A 21,025-nucleotide genomic window follows, 5' to 3' on the forward strand; every position below is an offset into this window, starting at 1 on the left:
CCAGCTCGCGCCGAGTATAATTCTCATGGAATTTCTCAGAGTGAAAACACCAGGAGGCTCGGCCCGTTTTGCCAGAATCATGTACTGTCGTTAAGGAATTTTATGGTTTTCCCCATACTTTTATGATCGAGCATCGGCTGAACGACGTAAAACGATATCACCTGCAGGAAAATAAACAAATATTGCGAGGAGAGAACTTGTAAATAACCTGAACCTTTTTTTTTCCATCGCAGTATTCACAGACAGAATTGGGCCGAAAATAAGATTGTTTTAAAGCGGCCCGCGATCCGATTGGCTGCTCGATAGGAGAGACACGTATCTTGCAGGCTGGGAAACTGGGCCAAGATAATACACGCGGCAGGAAACTAGTCTGAAGTCTTTTGCAGGGTTCCCAATGCTTTTCTTCGTCCTTCCTTTTACGTTTTATTAAGGTACCGCCGAGCGAGACACGAGTCGTTTCTAACCAGCGACGACCTTCCGACTTTCTCCGCTTCTCCTCGTTCTCCAAAGCGTTTTCCGCCGTTATTCCCTTTTTCTCTTTCCCCATACTCTTCTCCCTGAATCGATGCAACCGATACCGCTCCACGACAATACGGAAAATGTGGTAAACTTGGATATGGAATATTCTCCAGTCCGAAGAAGCCTCGGTATAAGAAGCACCTCGAGCAAGACGAATGAGCGACGTTCCAAAAGAAGACAAAGACAAATAAAAGTGCAACAAGAAGAATCAATACGTTCAAATTTAGCGCAGTGCAACATACGTGTGTTGTATGCGGAACCCCGCAATCTTGGAACTGTCTTTTTTTCTCGGGCTCTCAGATATCGAAGTTCCGTGCGTCAGTTTCGTGTTCCGCCCACAGTGCCGTAAGCAGAAGCCCCCATAAAGCATTATTAATGCAAGCCAATCCCGTCGCGGCGTGGAACGAATTGCCTCTATAAAATGTAATTTTCAAACTTCTTCCATGACTAAATTTTTCAATGAGAAACCAGACATTCGCTTAAACTTGACATAAAAGTACATCCCGACTGCACGTTCGATCATCCACACGATACGCATCTTGGAAGGTCCACGTGCTCCTTCGACGCGAGCATTCATAAATTCGTTAAATGAATTTTCACCTTTTTTCGAAATAACGGCGTAATCTTTGAAAATCATTAGAAATTGCATGAGAACTCATTTACGTGGAGAGGCAAGAGAGAGTTTGGTCCTGGGCATGTCGACTGTATATAACGCGACATGAAATCAATACTGCTGACTCGTTCATAGAGGAGAGAGTAAGGGAGTTCCCGAAATATATATAGAGAGGGAGAGAGAGAGAGAGAGAGAGAGAGAGGTTGATATAGGCAGCCAGTGAATGCAGAAAGGGACAAATGTAAATAAATTTAAATTAGAAGAGGTTGAGGGAGGGGCGAGGGCTAGGCGGTGGAAAGGTGGCTGAGGATAAAGAGAGAGCGAGAGAGGAGAGACTGCTAAACCCGTCAAGCGGATTACCGGGGCCCGGAGTTTCCGTAGGAAATTCGCTTTAATCAGCAGTTGAAAATCCGTCGGTACGTCGTCGTTAAAGTTAACGTTAAAACGTTAATACTACGCTCCTTCACCAGCAACTATTATAGATCCCGTGCTAACAGCGTAGAGCTCAAATGGACCAATTAGATTGCACAGCCGTCACGAGATCCTTCTGATCAATTAGTATTTTTAAATTTTACGCTAGAACAATATTTTTTAAATTTTATCACAGCAAAATTATCTATGTATTCAGTTGCAGACTGATTAGTCTGTGATAAAACAGAGATAGAGAGAGAGAGAGAGAGAGAGAGAGAGTGATACAAAGAGATAAAGACAGACTCATCGATGACTCCACTAATCATGGATGGATACCTGTTTCCAATTTGGCTTTCCTACCAATCTCATGCGTGATTATGGCAAATTATTCATAATCGAATCGGTGACACGAGAGCCGTTGAATTAGACTGATACGTTTGAGGTATACTGCATCTTGATACAGTCCGATGCACCAGAGAGGGAGGATGTTAATGAAACTTTCTTTTGAACTAGCAACGCAATCTCTCTTGTTCTGTATCCTGTTTCAATTATCAGGTTGAAACCAAGTCCTGGTAATCAGAGGGACTCTCCTAGAAAGGAGGGTCTTTGCATGTTGATAGGCTACGATTGGATCGTAGAGTATAAAGGCAAGAGAAAGAAGAAAAGTAAAGGGAGAGAAGGTAATAATGAAAATGAAAAAAAAAGAAAAACGTAAAATACAGTAGCAAGATTGTCGACGGGATTCGAAGAAATCTGAAGAAGGGTTGGAGAAGACAACCCCTGAAAAAATTACCAAGCACTAGCTTTTATTACAACGATTTTCTCAACAGTCGAAATGCCCGGCAAAATATTCGCGGATTCTGCAAGTTTCGTCGATTCAACGGACTTAATCGTTTAGGTCGACGATTCTCTTCTGTGCAATATACCCGAGGTACGATCTATCCGTCTATATAGGGGACGAAATAGGTACGGACTGATAACGCTTCCTTATACACGTATCCTGACTGCCAGGGGTTGACGCTGCGCGACAGCTCGCGCCTCGGTGTGTTCCATCAAACACGATTATGGCAGGGTGTCGTTTTTTACGAGTCGGCAAACAGGATCTCTTGCACCGACGCAGAGGCTCATCCCCTTTTCATCCCTGGGACCACCGGCAGCCCATTTCCTCGCAACAGCCCCGACTACTTGCTGACGCGATAATAAATTCTCCTCGTACGTCTCGCGGCCCCATTTATATACCCACCACCCTTCGCATTCGCCTACCGACAAACGGAATTTAGCCGACCCGGACCGACAACCCCGACAACCCCGATCAGCCGAGGCACCCCGACCAGTCATCCTCTTTCCCAGGAAACCCCGTTGCGAAACTCGCGTCAATTATCAGCTCGGTATTTCCCAGCGGAAATGGGGCCAAATTCAAAAATCAATAACAACCAAAAATACATTTAACCATCCCTCGTAGACGCGCGGATAACTAGGCGAGTTCGCGGTGCGGCTGATTAAAGAAAAAGATCTAGGACCGAGATACAGTAACGGGAGATAAATGGGTTGGGTGGTAAATAATAATTTAGCGGTATCGGGATCGAATTTGGCGTCGTTTTTCCATTCCCTTACTCGAGCGAATGGGGGAGGGGTCGAGGGGGGTTGCCGAACGTCTCCTTTAAAGGGTCGAGATAGGGCGGGCGTCTATATCGGATTTCCATTTAGCCTGAAAGCTGCCAATGTCAGTGCCGCGAGGGTTCCATCCTGCTTTTTTCCTTCTTTGGAAGAAAAAAAAAAAAAAAAGAACGTAGGAACGAACCAAGGAAAAGGGTGCAGTCGTATAGTGTAGAGGAGGGAAGGCGAAGGTTGGCTGCGGGAGAGAGCCTCCAGGCATTAGAATACCTTTCCCTTCGTGGGAGTCAAGTAGGGACTGAAAGAGCGTGGCGCTCAAGGGAGACCCGAGGGTGCGGCGCACCAGGGACTGCACGGCAGAGCCGTCGGACTCGACCCTCTTTCTCTCTCGTGCAGAATTGGCGCATCGACCAAGAGAAACAAGAAAGAAACCACATGAGAAGCAGCGACAGTAAAAACAACACGAACAAACTCTACGCGTACAGTAGGTGCATCAGGGGATTCTTGCACCGGTGCGCGCGTCACCCTGCGTAACCTGGCACTGCCTACCTGATTGCAGTTACCTGCATGCAGCCCATAGAAAAGAAGGGTTCTCGTCCAGAACAACCCTTACCACTGGGTATACCGTTCAGGTCAGGTACACATCGGCATGGTTACACATGAGCGAAGTGACAACAAGACTGTGAAGATACCCGGGGGGCTCTTGGGTCGTTGGGTACTCAGTGATAAGCAAAGTGGCGACTGTACGAATGAACCGATAGTGCGAGGAGGAATTCTGCGAAAACGTATCGGGACGAAGGAGGCTTTATGGCAGAGGGATGAAGGATCGAGGGTGGATGGGAAGCAGAGAATAAAAAAATACAACGCGAACCTAAGATTTCTGGTACGCGTGCTGGGATAACGTGAGTTTGCGTGTGATAATTTTAAGGGACAATTCTTTGCTAGCGACAGGAAGTGAATGACTCTGATTCGAGAAAGGAATAAATAACGGGATTTTCCCTTTGAAACGTAATTTAGACAGCCTGAGTTGGTGCGGGTGTCGCGGGATGGGGGGCCAAGGGGGTCAAGCATTTATTCCGCTTAAGACTATTTGCGAAAACTCATTTCTGAAACTGCTTGCTCGCTGAAGTGGAGAAGTGCCGTGAAGTGGAAGGGAGGTATAGGTACCAGCTACTTTATATATGTCTAACGTACCCTCTTCTGCTGTTCACCATTTCGCTGCTAGATTCCTTGGCTTTTTTCCTTTTTATTCTTTCAGTGGCATGCTACCATACCATATTGGACGTTTTTGCACTTACTAGGATAATGGGTAGGACCGGGGTGCAGTGGGGTCGGCTAAGGCATCGGAACGAGGGAGGGGAGTCTGGGAACTTCCTGGCTGGGCCCTGAGCTATCCATCGTCCTCTCTGGGGGATGAAGTTGCTACTTGCAATTTCAGGCTAAGGGCTGGATAGAGTCTCGAGTACCTAAATTACCCTCGGTCACCGTTACTGTGTCATCTTCGCGGGATAGACTTTTTTTTTTAATATCAATTATCAATGATTCAATACCAACGTCTCAAAGAGTAGGCAAGTATAAGTACGATAATGTGTGACGATAAAATGACTTACGTTGAGGCGAGAAGTCGGGCGAGAGCAACGTGTAAATTATGAGCGTTTGCTGTACTTTGGCTTACCTGAAACAGAAAAAGAAACAAATGGTTGTAGTTTAATGCGCCGAAGAATTCCTCTAAGATATTCAAAGCCATTTTCGCAGGGAGCTTTAACTCCTGCTGGCAATGTAGCATGTATACATATATATATATATATATATATATATATATATATATACGTGTGTATATATTTACAAAGCCAGCAATTAAACCAGGAGAATTTAAGGGTGGAAATTATTTTTCTAAGGATTGTTGCATTAGCGTTTCGAGGATCGGCGCGCGGCGTAAACGGCGACGTAATGAGTTCTGTGCTTTCGAGTCGGGACGCTTATTATTTGCACACTTTTGCTAGGGCTTTTCCGTGCCGCGGGAGCCGACGGCCACGTCGGCTATGTCGGCTGCGTCGCCGACCTCGTCGTCGGCCAAGGGCGGAGGAAATTCTAATTAAAAAATTAACTTTAATTACGACCCGCCGTGGAGAGGTGGCGGTACGCAAGCACTGGAAGCGTCAGGCTCAAACTCAAATGCGTTTTAATCACCGTGTACCCGGCTTTACCCTCGTCCGCGCTGCACCCTCCACGAACTACCCCCTTGCGTAACCGTGGCCACTCGACCGTTGGCTGGCCAACCAAGGCGAAGAAAATTCGACGCTTAATTACCGGCCGGAACGATTTTTTCAACAACCCACAGAGAGGGGGCGAGAGACTCCGCGGATTCAACGGTATTCCTACCTTTTCAGGGAAGATTTCAGGAAAACTACCCTCGATAAAATAAAATCCTGCCAAGGCACAGAGCGAGGGTTGTACTCGAGCTAGATTCGAGGCGACCAAAGGCCAAACCCAATTTCGTGTATACAGTCTTGCCGCGACGGAAGTTCACCCCGACAGTGCCGATAAAAGCAACCCTCTCCGGGAACTGCGACGACTGCAACCCTCGTCACGTTGGACGCGCACGTTAGGTTAACCCAGATGGAGTGAAATTTTATAAAATTCCACCACCAAGTTGAATCCGCGTTCAGATAACCGAGAAGTTTGCAGATTCACGAGGCGGAGGGGGAGGGGGCTCGTTTGATTTTTTGGGGGGTTGTTTACGAGCGAGTCCGTCTGTACGAGTGTTTGAGGGAGAAAAAGGGGGATGGTTGCACCCTTGCACAGGGACGGAATTTCAAGGGCGCACTTGACACCGTAACCTCCCCTTCGCCAATCTCCTGTAACCCAATCTTCAGCTATGCCTGAAACATCGATCTGTTGGTAACAGGGTTAACTACCCTCAGACGACGCCTCGTAGGAATAGCGCCACATGTATAGGTATACTCCGACACCCTTCAAGGTAATTCTACTACAGGGAAGCTGGGGAGAAGAATAAATGATAAAAAGAAAAAAAGAAATCTTAGAACCTAAAAGGCAGATAGGGGTGACGACACTTTTCCTGTGATCGAAATGAGATTGGGAAAGCAGGTGGGGTGGTTCCAGGTTCTGGATCTTTTCTACCCTCGTGGAAGCGGTACCCGCTGCCTTTGTCTCGAATCGGCCTCATTTAAATACTAAATTCCAGCACGAGGTTATCCCCGGGGTTGATTCGACCTCAGGGCGAGAGTTAATTGACAATTTCGAGAGCGTCGAGGTTTTCGAAATGACGCATAACCAATCTACCCATTTTCCTTACCTGAACGGCCTGACACAGGTTTGTATTGCGAATATCCGTATACGAATGATGGAGCGAAAGAGAGAGAGAGAGAGAGTGAGAGAGAGAGAGAGAGAGAGAGAGAGAGAGAGAGAGAGAGACCACGATGGCATCGTACGGATCATGAACGTCCCCTAATAATTACGGGGATCGGAAACTGATTAAGGGTGGAGGAGTTAAGAGCAGGAGGGTTGCAGGGAACAGTCACCAGGTCCTCTCATTGTCGGGAACGGGGGCTGCTATTCATTTGCCGCATTATCTGCTCGGATCACGTGCGGTTGATACTCATCTATAATTTGGCTATTGCACACAGAATCATCCCCCTCTCCATTCCACCCAGCGCGGCCGAGTGAAAGTAGGAGAAAGGCGATACCACGTCGCTGCCGCCCTTTCATTTCGCGTTTCGTCAACCAAATTGAAAGAAAATATTACCTTATTGAGCGTACTGGATATTCCCTTCCTCTCTCTCTCTCTCTCTCTAGGCTTTCTCTTTCGAGCGAAAGCAACCGGCCCTGCATTGATAATCCAGATTGGATCCAACTGGATAAGATGAAAATCGGATACACGCACGTAACACAGGCACACGTAAAAGTAAAGGAGCTAAATCGTTTGCGAAAATGTGCGAGCGGAACCGGCCGTAAAATGACTGTGGGTTTGACCGTAGGGGATGATCCGGAGGTGTAGGGGGTGGCGCACGTTGATAGAATTAAAGGGACTCTCTCTCTCTCTCTCTCTCTCTCTCTCTCTCTCTCTCTTTGTACTTCGATGGGGTATATAGAGGCGTATCCACGTGTGCGTCTTCGTATATGGCAAATACATGTAGGGTATAGGGTCACGAGCGCACATTTATCCTGGACTTAGCGAGCCTCGCCCATAATCCTTGGAGGCATTGAGTGGACCCTGGCAAAAAGCGTTCCCAGATCGGGCACAATGAAAGGGGAAGTTTAGGCTGTCCCGCTAAGACTACAGTATGGGGGGTGTGTGGGATCTGTAGCTGGAAAACAGGCTGACCCCTTTCCTGGTGTGGGACATATGCGAGCACTGGGGCCCCCCTCGAGTAATTGTCGTGATTTATCAAAACGATACCGCCGCCAATGCCGAATTAGAGGCGGTCGGCTGGTCGCGTGATGAGCTACGGCCATTGGTTGGATTCTCTCGGATTCGAGAGAGAGTAGGGAGATGAAACCAAAAATTCATCATCTTTTTGCTCTAATTACTTTTTTTTTTCGTTTCGTTTTCGCACGAGAGGGAAGGAGCTGTATTTCCGGTATCGGTCTATTGTGTCACCAAGACACGTGAAGTTGAATGTACGTGTTTGGCATATGTGCAGGGATACTTTTAATTTTTCATGATTACTTCAACGTCAATTTGTAGAATGCTTTTTTTTTTATTTTATAAATGTTTTTGTTTGTCTTCGCCATCCCTCGATATTCATCGTACAGATTTGTTTGTGTCGTCTAGGCTTTGTTGTAGACTCATATGATTTGCGAGGTACAAGGGAAAGTATTACGCATCGAGCCTGCGGCGGCTCACCCTTTTGACTTTAAGGGTGACTTCTAAAGAAGGGAGTGTGTCTCGTGAAATTCCATGGAAACGGCATCGCGACAGTTTCCATAGTGCGACGCAGTTACTGATATTTTCGATTCGAGACTTCCTGAAATTCAACAACGATTGCCCGAAGCGTTTTAGGGGTTCGATATTACATATCCAAGCACACAGTGGTGTGTAGGACAAATCGGAAAAATATCCCTGCCGGCGTCGGGCCGATTGAAAAACGTAAAAGAAAATAATGTAGAACAGCAGAAATAGGGACTGTGAAGATGCTCATGCAGATAAGTCATGATTCTAATCTGCTCCAATGTCGTTCTTTAATTCTCCTTCCATCTCTCTTTCTCTCCCTCGCTCGATCAATTTATTTAATTTCAAATTGGTACAACTGCCGATCGCACGCTTCGATAACTCAGCCGATCGATTATCAGCTATCGATAGGAGCTCCGATCGGAGGGGTCCACGAGAGGAGAATTAAAGAAACAGATGGAAAAAGCTTCATGGATTCCCAAGGGATTTCATGAGATGAATCTTTAATTCTCCTGAAAATTGACATATCTTCCATCTACCAATCGATACGAGAGGACGAAAAATATTAAGGACGAGACTCTGAGATAAAAACGAGAACAGGTCATCCGGCTTACAAATACTTTTTCTTTGTCATCTGGACCACTCAGCATCCAGCATATTTGAAAAACAGTTTACGACACATCCGTTATCGTCCTCCAGCTATTCCGATCACGTAGGATCTGCTATTTATTACATCTTGAGCGGAAGTAGCGGCGGGGTAGGGGATGGGCGCGTTCTGGTTTTACCCACCTAAATCATTGCATCCCCCTTATTGAATGGAATCCAGAGATGCATGGCTTAGTGGCATCCGCGAATAGGGGGAGATAAACTTTCCAATATCCACGAATAGAGGTGAAACGTATATCAGTAAGGGTTGAAAAACAAGGATGCCTTGAGCAGGAGTGATAAAAGTGACAGGAACCCTTATCGCATCGGATTCATGAAAAATGCGGTCTAAGAATTGAACGGTGAAGCGTGGTTCGTCGGTCCGAAAATTGCGTACGTGTAATGGATTAGGCTTAAAAAAGATTTTTTTTTTTTTAATTTTTCGTCCGTGTTTCCTTCAGTCTAAATAAAAGTTACGTTAGATACGCTCCTGGGCCTCAAATAATTGAGTCCAATTGGAGGCGGTTACTGGGCAGCGACGCGACCCTCTCAAATCTTCAGCAATGAGATGCTGGTCTTAAAATAGGACTTGGCCAGTATTTAGGTGCTCGCTTATGGAGCTTGGCATACAACAAGAGGGTCTTTTTCAGACGTTGGATATACTTACGTCAACCAGACTTTATATGGTGTGACACGGACAGGATAGTGGCCGTACAGTTAGGTACAGTGTATGCCAAGAGCTGCGAGAAGTCCAAATCACATGTGGGCGAATGTTATCAGCATGGCTCAAGAGACACGTGGAACGCATAACGCCGTAAGGAAATTTACGTTGCATAGAGAAAGAGAGAGAGAGAGAGAAGAAACTATGTATACAGCATCCGGACAACAGCATAAAGATAAATTAATCTAGTTCAAACCTTAGCATAACAATCAACCCTCCAGACAGCCTCGACATCCTACGTCAAGTCTTCTATAGGGATGCTGGATTCTTCGACGTCCCATGTAAAAAATCTATACTCGAATTTCCAGCACGGGAAGAGAGTGAGAGGGAAGGGGCTGGGGGCGGTCGTTTACGAGTTTGAAAATTCCCCGTGTAAGATAAAACCGGCGCGATATGACGGGGCTGGTTAATTAACGGATTTTTGGGTAATTAGGAAAGGTTCGGATGCCTCGCGGTCCCTTTAGTGCAGCATCGCCAAGTTACCATCTACAAACACGTCCAGTTTTAAATTCTCTCACTAAAGTCCCTAGAGAGACAGTGTGAGACGTGTACCTTTCTTTCGAATTTCTTCCTTTTTCTCCGTCCCCCCTCCGTCGGCCCCCCGCGCCCTCCCCCCCCGCCGCATCAAGCGCCGACCATACAGCCTCCCTCCTCTTAATGTCTCATCTCAGCCGCTACACAAAGACACTCGATAATATTTTCCCGACACTTTTAGCCCTCGTTACCCGCCGAGATTTCGAATCTCGGAGCATCCATCATCGAGTCGGCTACGGTGAATGCACAGTCGCAGCAATGACAGTGAAAAAACAATGACGGCTACGTGACTGTCGGGCGCACGTGCCGCAGCCACGTTGGACCGAAAGAGATATTTTCGAGCGTGGGACATTTGATTCTTCGCGACTTCATTAGGCATTTCGTAAAGCACAAGGCTGCTCGTCGTTTTTAAGAAGAGACGGCAAAAGACATTTTAAACTGGCCGCCCTTTAATGTCCCATTCGAAACGAGCAAGACAGGCACAACACGTGGGTAACCATACGCGTGCATGGTAGCAATAAGGACGGGAACCAGAAACAATGGTGAAAAAGGGCGGAAAGGAAAGAAGAATTTCAAAAAAGCAGCAGGCAGATGCTGCAGCACGTGGCGCACGCATATCCAGATAATGAATCCCCTGCGGGTTGCGATCCGCGATAAGGCCTCTCGTAGACACGTGGCGGCGCCGACGCCGAGCGTCGTGCCCGATGACCGACGTCGCACGGCTGACAGGGAATCTCTGTCGCCCTGTCATTTTTATTGACCGTCTCGTCGAGACTGTAATGCGATTTAAATCGACGTTCAGCCGGATTGATTTTGCAATTAATCAATTTCTCATAGCCTGTTATCGATTGGGGCTTAATTCGGGTTGTTATCTGACCAATCGAGGACCTACGTCTACGTATGTACATTCCTTATCGGAGTGGCACGTAACGCAAAAATGCGTCATCAATCGAAAGGCATTCGCTTGAACTCGACTCATCAGCTACGCGTCCTGGACTTTGTCTCTTCCCAGCAAAATTTCCTTCACCCAAAAACAAAAGTGATTCTCAGATCACGTTTAGCCTAATCACACCTCCCGAGGCACTTGGGTAATTAGGAGACTTCTCGTCCTCCCACTTCTTATCCTCGTTATCCCCGTTATCCTGATCCTTCGCACTTTCCTTCTCCCCGCCCTCTTTCACTCTCCAAGAACGCGACGCCCCACGCACACGTAAACGCACTAAGATATCTGGCTGATACTTGCCACCGCGTGACTTTCTAATTTCCCATTCCGTGCTTTTCAATGTGTCCCAGCACGATCTCCAATTTAGATTAGTCTCGTCCTACCGCGTGCGAAATCTCTGTCTGTTTTATTTCGACCCCCTTCCCCCCTCTCGCTCTCACACACACCGGTACACCGATTACGACCCCCCGCTCCACCATTTCACTATTCTACCCCTATACTCCGTGCGGCATAATACAAGTCCTCCGGATCGCCCTGCAAGCTCGAGAATCCTTGGCCAGACTTATCAAAGCACCGGTGGTAAAGTCTCCTGGTAATTCTATGAAAAAACACGTCCCGCGTACGAGCGCCAGTACGCGCGCAAGGGTGCCCCGCAGTATGAATGGAAAAAGAAAGAAGAAAAATTTCCAGCACATTTAATCCGCTCGAGGGACAAACACGAGTTTAACGTCCAGAACGGAAGACGAAATTCTATTAAAGCTTCGTTTCCCCGTTATATGCTTTCTACCGTGCCTGCTCCCATTTTGCTCCCGATAATCAGCCAAATTCTCATCCCGTCGCAGAGTCGGTAATTTCAGCCCGATGTAAATGCATCCTCTCGTTCATAGGTGCGCGCGAGGTGGCACAGCAGCACGCGTGTGCACGATGCATCCCCAAGAGACCAGTGGAGATACAGGCTCCGACTTATTTTCAAACAGCCTTTGGATTAGCCGGCTATTGTCGTCTGGCAATGTTCCCCGAGGCGAAATCACCAGGTGTCACGAGGATGACGGACACGTCGGCTTCCACGTTGACAACCGATGACGTTAATGCGCCTACCTGACCTGCCACAATGCGTCATTTATTTCGCTACCGAACTTTCTCCCCCATTCAGTATCTATACATGCATATTGTGTACGTATAACTACCGCTAGTGAATTTAAAATTTCCAAACTTTCCTCCCTGCATTTTACTACTATAATATCAGCGACTGCGTTGCTTCCCAAGTTACACTCCCGACCCCACGTAACGTCCCTTTCTCCAATTGATGGATTAAGATCTCGTCGCGCTTCACCAGAGACCGCTCTGCTACGTCACGCGCGACGTTCAACATCTTTGTAATTAGATTGTCCCGGGAGCGCACATGATATTCCCTTGGTGGATAGTTCGCGACAATGCCGACCATTCACGAAACACCAGGAGGAATCTCGCGTCTCTGGATATTAACTGTGAGACTGACCAGCCGCGCCGGGCGGCGGAGGGTCGGGAGACGATTTTTTAAACTCATCCGAGAGTGAACGCGTTTCTCTTGAGAACTCTTCTGGAATTTATCTTTCCACTCTCATTCACCCTCTTTGTCGGCCATTCTCTACGTTTCTCGGTGCCCTTCTTCTTCACCTCTCTCGTGAGCTCGTAAGCTCCGTGGGGTTACTATGCAGATAAGGACCGGTGACGCGGACGGCACTTAAATCCCATTAAAATAGTTCACAGTCGAGGGATGCTGTAAAAAATGAATCCTGGACATACAGACAGGCTAACGTACGTAGTTGACGCAATATGCTTATCGGTGAATGGTAAAGTTTCGCCTGTAGGCTGTATGCATGTAGATTAAACAAAGTTTCGGTGATTGGGGAGAAATTTGAGGAATCATTCAAATTCAGAATTCCACCTACTATACGTCACTCGTGAGAAACAGTGACTGGATTGTTTCGATCATCTCGGCTATTCTGAGTGAGACGATAAAATGGTTAATGATGATAGAAATTTAAGGTCCACGCCCCAGACTCAATGATATGATGAACTTTATGATGCTTTTGGGATGCTTAGCCGAGGCCGTAGGGCGAAATGGAAACGATGAGAGATAAGAGAGTTTAACAACAAGGATGATTCTCGTTAGGATTTTAACGAGGAATATTAATGTAATGCTTAATTAAACATCCCTCTTTAACCGAATATCATAATAAGGATTGTGAACAAAAATATATTTTAAATCCTCTTAATATTCTTTTGAAATACTTTTGAATTTGAGAGAGAGAGAGAGAGAGAGAGAGAGAGCCCGCATTTACGGAAAAGAGCCACAAAAGAGGAAACATTGACACACGAGAATTGCCAACAGTCTAGCAGAAACAGAGTGTTTCAGTTCGCAGTGAAAGGTCGAGCAAAAAAATGAATAAGCAAATGAAAGCAATCTAATATAAGAGTAAAAGTAAAAGGGAACAAGCGCAAAAATAAAAATAAAATCCTGCCTTAGAAAATACGGTTGGTTCCAACCGACATATGCTGTAAGGTTAGGACACTGAAGATTTAGTCAGCTATACGTATTATATATGAGAGCGGCAACCCCTATTGAAAATAAAAGCCAGAGGGGCGAGCAAGGGAGTCAGTCGGAGGGGGATTTTCGATATATTTCAAGATGCGTTATCGTTCATCCACGTCCCGCCTAACTATGTAAGGGTGGATGAAAATATGGATAAGAGCTGAGCCCATTGATTTTGGCCAAGACTCGGTGATCCTTGGGTAAAAAAGAACAAAGTCCTACAGTCGCTCAAGATCCAATGAAACAGGATCTATCGAGGGAGAGGCGAGAGGCTGCAATAGCGCAGTCAGCAGTCGGTCAGGAGTATCCTCTCGTTACAAGCGAGTGACAGGAAAGAGGAGGACCGAACATTCCTTGAGGAATTCCGTGAGGGCCACACCCGGTACGAGACAGGCACTCCCGGGATTTTCCCTCCTTTTCCTGAGGTACTGGGGGTAGTCAACTAGTGTAGTAAGAACAAGAGGAATATCGCCACGTGTTTTTTCTTTCCTCTTCCGTTTTTCTTACGACTTTCCCATTTTATTCTCTCGCTTCCCCTTTTATTCTTGTCGCCCAAAGGATTCGTCGAGGAGATGCCAGGAAGGGAACTCCTGCCGCCGAAGGCAGATTCGACGCAGTCGGTCCATTTGGTTCCGCAGTGGCAGTGGTCGCCATGGAAACCCACTCGGCACCCTCTCCCATCTCATCCTCAATCCTCGCGTCGGCCACCACCAACCACTCACCGTTCCTCCGGCTTCACCCACTTTCCCTGGCATCTCGTCCTACCCCCTTTCCAAAGTCGCATGCCCATACGTGTCTTCCTCCTCCGAGATTCTCCTGTACCTGACCGTTTGGGTCGAGGTCGCTAATTAGGCTAAAGGGTTAATGGCTCCCTTGCCAGGAGCGTGACTAAGAATGAGGAAAACGAATGTCGCGATTTCGAGATTAGCAATGAAAATTGCCTGTTCGTATTCCCTGGGTGTTCGGTGACCAAGGAAGCGTTAGGACGTCGGGACGCTCTCTCATTGGCTACGTGAGGACGGAGTAGGCTGGTACACGCGTAGGCACGTTTCCAGCAATCCTCGTTCACATCGAATATTCAATTTACGGTTATTGTTACCGCCATCCTCTTATTTTCTTAAAGTTGGCTCAGGGTGTGCAAGTTGGCCGGGTTTCCATGGATACGATGTTATGCCATTTTTTGTTAATCTCAAAAATATTTCCACTCAGTGCCAACCAGGGTAACCCATCCTACGTCAAGACAACCAAATATGTACGCATGGTGTAGAGCGCGGAAAAAATTAACCCTGTAGATTTTTCCATAACCTTTAGCCCCGCTCGGAAGATGCCCGAAGCCTTTCGGTAGTGAGCGGCCCATCGTCTCGGAGAGGTTTCAGCAACTTTTGAGACGGCCTATAGTCCCGTATCGATCCAACGGCATTATTGCATCTGAGCCGACGACCTCAAATCCACCCACCTGTCCGTATAGAGGGATATTCATATTTCATCGCGAGAGGCAGTATACGTGCATTTCCACTGGGTCAGCCCAACCCTCTCCCTTCCCCCCTAGCCCTAATGCACAAGAGTAACGCATGGGTACTTGGAGCAACCCCCTACACCACGAGACAGAGACCCTCCTCTCTCACGGAAACAACGTTTCACTTTGAATTCTACACTGCACCATAAACCGCAAGTATTAGAAAAGCTTCTAACGCAAAGTTGAGTCGGTCCATCGCACACCTAGGAACGATATCCCGAACATGAATGAGGCTGTAGAGTGGCTGTGGATTTGCCTTTAGGAGGTGCGCGCCTGCATTATTTATAATACCGCAGCGAAGCTTCGCCAGAAGAATTCTACCCTTCGCGCCGAAGTAACAGTTTCCCGAACCTTTAGCCAGAATGCCGGAGAAATGATCCGACTTAGAACCCCATACTCGATACGGCACTCCAGCATCCTCCCCTAGTGAATGTCACGGAGGATTAGACGACGTTAACTTGTCACAGAGCGCTAATCACATTCGAGTGAAGATCGGTGACGCGACGTTTTCCTCGACGGGGTTGAAGCTGTTAAGTGGTCACGCGGAACCTTAAGACGAAACTTCGGCGAGAGGACGGAGGCTGGAAGGTAGCCGCGCGTCGTTTAAGAAACCGGAAGAATCGGGACTCGTTTAAGGAAGTCGGACAGGGATGTTGGCATAGGGATCAATAAGGTCACCCTCGTGGCAAAGAAAGGTCAAAGCCTCATGGGGCGCACAGATAGAGAATAGAAGGTGGCTATGGAAGAGTAAAGGTCCCAGGCCGTAAACCAAATTCTGGAGGAGATTTGCTAATCCAGGGTTACACAGTCGGTCATTATTTGGTGTCGCCTGATCCCGTACCCTGGAGCTGGGTTCGACCGGCTCGGTAAAGCAGGATTGGGTCCCGGCCAAAGGGTGGACCCGTGCTTAGCCTGTACCACACGGTATTTATCCTACGATATATCAACCCCTCCCAGAGCACGGTTAAATCCCTACAGTATCGCGTTAGGATTGCATAACGTTCTTCGTCCTGGCGATCCTTCCAGGGAACGAAGGGTGCACCCGACACAGTTTCTCTCTGTTTTTGTTTTTCTTCAGGAGCTGTCAGTGTCGCGAATAAGCCGGCGATAGGTATCGATCTCCGTTCGGTTCGGCGCATAACTCTCGACGCGTAGCGAGTTACACGGTATATCTGGCCGAGCGGTACAACGTTCGAGGAACCAACCCTTAATCGTGTATACGTGTATATACAGAAAGAGGTAGGGGGGTTCGGTGGATCGAGGGGGAGGTAAAAGAAGAAGAGGGTCATAGTAGGTAGCGTAGGGAGGAAAGCGTGCGTGCGTGCGTGCTTGTGAAAACAGCGATATCGTTATTTATGTATCGGAGGGGTAGGAAAAGGGCACCACCACCCCATCTTCGACCTCCCTGGCGTGTCCACCGAAGTTACGGTTAGACGGAGCGGGCTTCTTCGACAATTCTAGGATTTTACACGCATCCCACCCCTTATATCCCCCAAGGAGTTGAACCAAGGGTAGTCCTGGCGATGGCGACGGTGCACGTGGATCGCGAGGGATGCATTTTTTACAGGAATTCACACGAGAACCACGTGACGTGTGGTCTTTATACGTTTTCGGACATTTATTGAAAATTACCTAGGCGCGTCGCCTCCAATATTAAGCTGATCCGCCCTTATTTGTCTTCAGCCCCTATGAAACTCTGAAAAATCAAGTCCCAGGTAGACTGTGATAAACTTCGCGAAGGGTTGAACGTACTGCTGATGATTTTCATAGAGAGCTGCGCGCACCACCCCCTTTCCGCCCGAAGCCAAAAGGAAGTTTCTCCTTATACCGTCTGGCGAATCTTTTCCACCCTTCAATTCAGGATAGCGGAGCGAGAGGACTGCTGAGTGGTTGCTTTCCTTGCGGCTTTGTTCGGCCCAAGGAAGACCAGTGATTAGAGGTGATTTCATTTTTCCACTGCTCTCCCTCTCTCGAATCCGCCGCATCCCTCTCTCATTATTATAAAGTCACTAACGAACCAAGGAAGCGCCCTCAGCTACCCTCCAATCTTTCCTTCGCCATCCCCCTCCAGCCTTGGCCAACGGACCAAATCAATTCCCACCCCACGTCAGGCCTGCAATCGCAAACACGAGATTGAGCCACTTGCCTGTAAGGAGTAACGGCTGCGAGCTACTCGCAAACGACCCTTTAACAATTTTTCAACTAAATTATCACGAAACTGCCGCCTTAACGGAATCAATGAGAATCGGTCGTCAATAGTATTGCCCTCTACAGTTAAACAATTAATTAATTGAAAAGCCCCGAACGAACCTCGCACGACTTTTGTTTGGTATTATTGACTATCGGGGGGGTGGCGGCTCGTATCCATTGCTCGGAGACGGGGGTTGAATTCAAACTTCCAATCCCTGGACTGTTGGAGCAAAGCCATTCATTAGCGAGGAAAACTTTTAATGCCTACTTTCGCGCACGGCTCGCTTCGAGCCTCGTTTCAGTTAAGGAAAAGTCTAGGCCTTTGGCAAAAACCCACGCGTCAGCCCCTATTTGAACGGGACTTTACCTTGTCGGGAGAATTCCGAAGAAAAATAATTGCTACCACAAGTCACGTAAGGGGATGGGCTACGGGAGAAAAAAGTAAGCTCGACAATGAATGCCAAGAAAATAAAGAATTTCAGGAAACAGGTACTTACGTAAGACGCCCAATCAATATGTAAATCCAATACAAATTAACGTTGCTGCTAAACACCCCCCAGTCCTCACCCTCCAAACTCCAATTAACTCCCCGTAAATGTGTCAATAGATTAGCGAAATCCCGCAGTCCTCGCTACGGGCCGAAATCCAACTTTCCCGAAATTTTTCATTAAAAAATGTATTACCCCCCCTTAAATATTCATCCGCGATTAAATTAACAGTCCTGCCGGTTATGTCGATAGACACGACCCCCGTCGTCTACTTGTACATTGTTAAATAGAGAAAACCAATACCCTTAAATTCAACAGAATAAAAAGAAAAAAAGGATAGAAGCTCGATAGTTCGTTCACGTCGATTGGGAAAATAAAGTCAGCCCTCTGAGTGAGTGACGTGCCCTGGGAGAATGGCCAGATATTGTTTTAGGGGTGCCGTCCGAGCATCAGCTAGAAATGTACAGGGGATGACTGAACGCATTTCAGCCCATAGCTTCTGCATCGTTTTACGGCTCCAGCGAATTTCGCCAGGGGGTTGGAGGGGAGTTACGCGAGGGGTTGGGAACGCGGATATCCCACCGACGCGCCTCTGTGTGAGGGTAAACGAGGAAGGTAAAATGGCCGCGGGGGACGTAGGGGGGTGGTGGAGAGGGTCGATAGGGTGGATAGGGTGGTCAGGGGTGATACGATGGAAGTAAATTGGCCTCGGTGCGAATTCGAATGAGGAATTTCGGCGACCGGTATAGGAAAAGGAAACTGCAAACTACCCTGGAGGAAGCCGTGGCCCAATTAGAACGATTTACGGTATAACGTGGAAACCGGAGTTTCTCGTAAATTTGACTTCGGGTCGGTACTTCAAAAGGTATACCCGCTCGGAAGTTCCGAACCGATAAACATTTTAATATCAAAGCCCTGAGTCGGGGAATGGCAATAAAACACTCGTTGATTTATTAAACGGAGACTCTTACGCGTTGAGGCGCGACAAACGGAGAAGAAGATACGGAGGAGAGAAGATCTAAAGAAGACTCGAGAATCGCAACAGGCAGCCGGTACCAATTGTCAAAGGGTGAATGTGTCGCGTCTCAAATTTTTATTATCAAATAAACAATAAATATAGATTTAAGAAAAGACCCATACAAGAACCAGGCCAATCTCGAGCACGTAACCCAAGACTCGAGTCCTCCCAGGTATTAAAAATAATTTATAACTCAAAAAAGACCAAGACATCCCAAAACCTTCGCGAAGCGATAATCCGATACTCAGGCATCCCTTCGAGTCATCCATTAACCATAACGTTACGTAATACGAGTACTTTCCTAAATTCGCATCAGTCTCAGTTACCTTCCACTTCTGCTCCAATTTGAAGAAAAAATAAATAAACACAATCATAATAAAGCTCCCTCGAAAAAATCCCAGAATAACGAGTCGTCTTCACGCTTCATCATGACGCGTCGCACGTCGTTATAATACACTGAGATACGCGTTTTCTATCGGATCGAAATCAGGCTCGTCGGGTGTTGTAATTAATCAGCCATTCATTAAACTCGTGACTGTATACGTAGCTCGATAACTCGTCGGCGCCAATATAGCACCGCTGTGGCGTAAGGGTTGCTGTACTGCCCGGTGATGGCCAGTACGAGTATGCACGCACAAAGAGATGAGAGTTACTCGTGGGGTTTTGCCCAGAGGGTGGAGGTGGCGGTGATGCAGCAGGGGCTGCGGTGGCTATACATTACGAGCTTTAGTAGGGTTTAGCCTGACGTTGCCCATGTACCGTGTCGCGGTCACTATTCTAGCCTATCCTGTCATGTGTGGAATAGTGCGTGAGGAGGGGAGGGCAGGAGAGTTCCACTGGGATAAAGAGAGAGAGAGAGAGAGAGAGAGAGAGAGAGAGAGAGAGAGAGAGAGAGAGAGGCGTGTGCGCGTACGTGACACTGCACGCACACGGCGACGGGTGCTCGTTGCTCGTGTGAGAAAGTGCGTGTCGGTGCGTAAGCGTAACCTGCGTCATGTAGATACAGTTATACGCACACGCATGTGTGTTCAAATATATATGTACGTATATGGCACGTAGCATGGGAAGCTAGGCTTGGCCTGGCCGAGTCATGTAGTCACCGTGACACCCGACCTCGTCGACCTCGATAATGTCTATCAGCTCCATCACGTACTACAGCCACCGGCGTAGACGTTCGGGACAGCTTCGACTCTCACAATCATTCAGATTATAACTCATTCAATCATGCGCAGCATCCGCGTCGATACCAGCAGACTCTTTCTTCTCTTTTTGTTCTCTCTCGAATTGATCCAACCCGACACGCCGTGAGCCCAAGTGAGGAGTTGAAGAGGAGCAAGATGCTATTTGGTGAAAATTGGTATTCGCCCTATAGACGAGAAACGGGTATCTCTTGTTTTATCAGTGAAATGAGAATTTTCAAAGTTTCAGCAGGTCAGTTATTTATGCACTTTTCTCGTTCCAGGTGAAAAGAATAGATAGATCCCGGGAATCGGTACGAATTAGAAAATCAATCCCCAGGACATTAACCAAACCTTCTACGGGATTTGCTCGATGGGATACCGTGGAACAGGAGCGAACAGAATCATCATCATCATCGGAGCACAGAGTACAGGGTGGAAGCCAAAGGAGACCTCGAGAATCGAATGGATATTTCATTGGAATTGAGAATTCGGCACGCGTCATGAGATTCCAGGCGCCAGCAGCCAGTGCTCCAAAATTTACAGGATGGATCTGAAGGGAGCGAGGAAGAAAGACGAGAAGAGAGACAACGGAGATGAGAGCCGTCATTCAGTGCGCAATGGGGAAGGGACGTGCAGGGAGGTAACGTGTCTAGGTGCGCGTGTATCCCGCACGGATCCAGCATCGAATGCCGCATTCCTTATACTTTTTCACGCTTTTAACAAATTAAAGCAGAGAAATAAAAAGAACACGTTAAAAATCCCACGAGATACGTAGGTAGGTAGTCGACAGATGAAAACATGGGTCCAGACTGTTGAGGAGAGAACAGATGAGGTTGTGTGTGGGGAGAAAAAGCGAAGAGAAGAAATAAAGAGAATAATGGGAGAGGGAGGCGAAGTGGGAGAGTGCGACGGGAGATACCTAGTGAATATGTGGAAAGAGGAAAAGTTCAGAGATGGAGAGAGAATATGAGGTATTAAAAGAGAAAAGAAAAAGAAAAAAGGACGGAGGCATCGCGACGTCGGGCGTCCGTCGGTACTACGGTTGCACAGAACCACCTCGCTATTATACTGATTACATTTTCAGATGCGCGTCCTTGTCCTTCCTACCTACCACCGCGGTGCTTTGGCGTTCACCCCCTCCCCCC

General features: G+C 47.5%; 1 protein-coding gene across 10 annotated transcripts in view; it reads right to left on the reverse strand.

Moving 5' to 3' along the window:
• LOC107269978 (teneurin-m) overlaps positions 1–21,025 on the reverse strand; it is a 293,857-nt gene that overhangs the window by 69,934 nt on the left and 202,898 nt on the right. For 2 of the 10 annotated variants that reach the window (XM_025087377.1, XM_025087376.1), the window contains exon 2: positions 4,768–4,832. The exons of the other annotated variants lie outside the window; for them this stretch is intronic. The gene's annotated coding sequence lies outside the window, so the exon portion shown is untranslated. The remainder of the gene's footprint in view (positions 1–4,767; positions 4,833–21,025) is intronic. 10 annotated transcript variants of the gene reach the window in all.

This window comes from Cephus cinctus, unplaced genomic scaffold (assembly GCF_000341935.2).
Source record: "Cephus cinctus unplaced genomic scaffold, Ccin1 Ccin1_scaffold0693, whole genome shotgun sequence".
In the NCBI taxonomy this organism is placed as follows: domain Eukaryota; kingdom Metazoa; phylum Arthropoda; class Insecta; order Hymenoptera; family Cephidae; genus Cephus; species Cephus cinctus.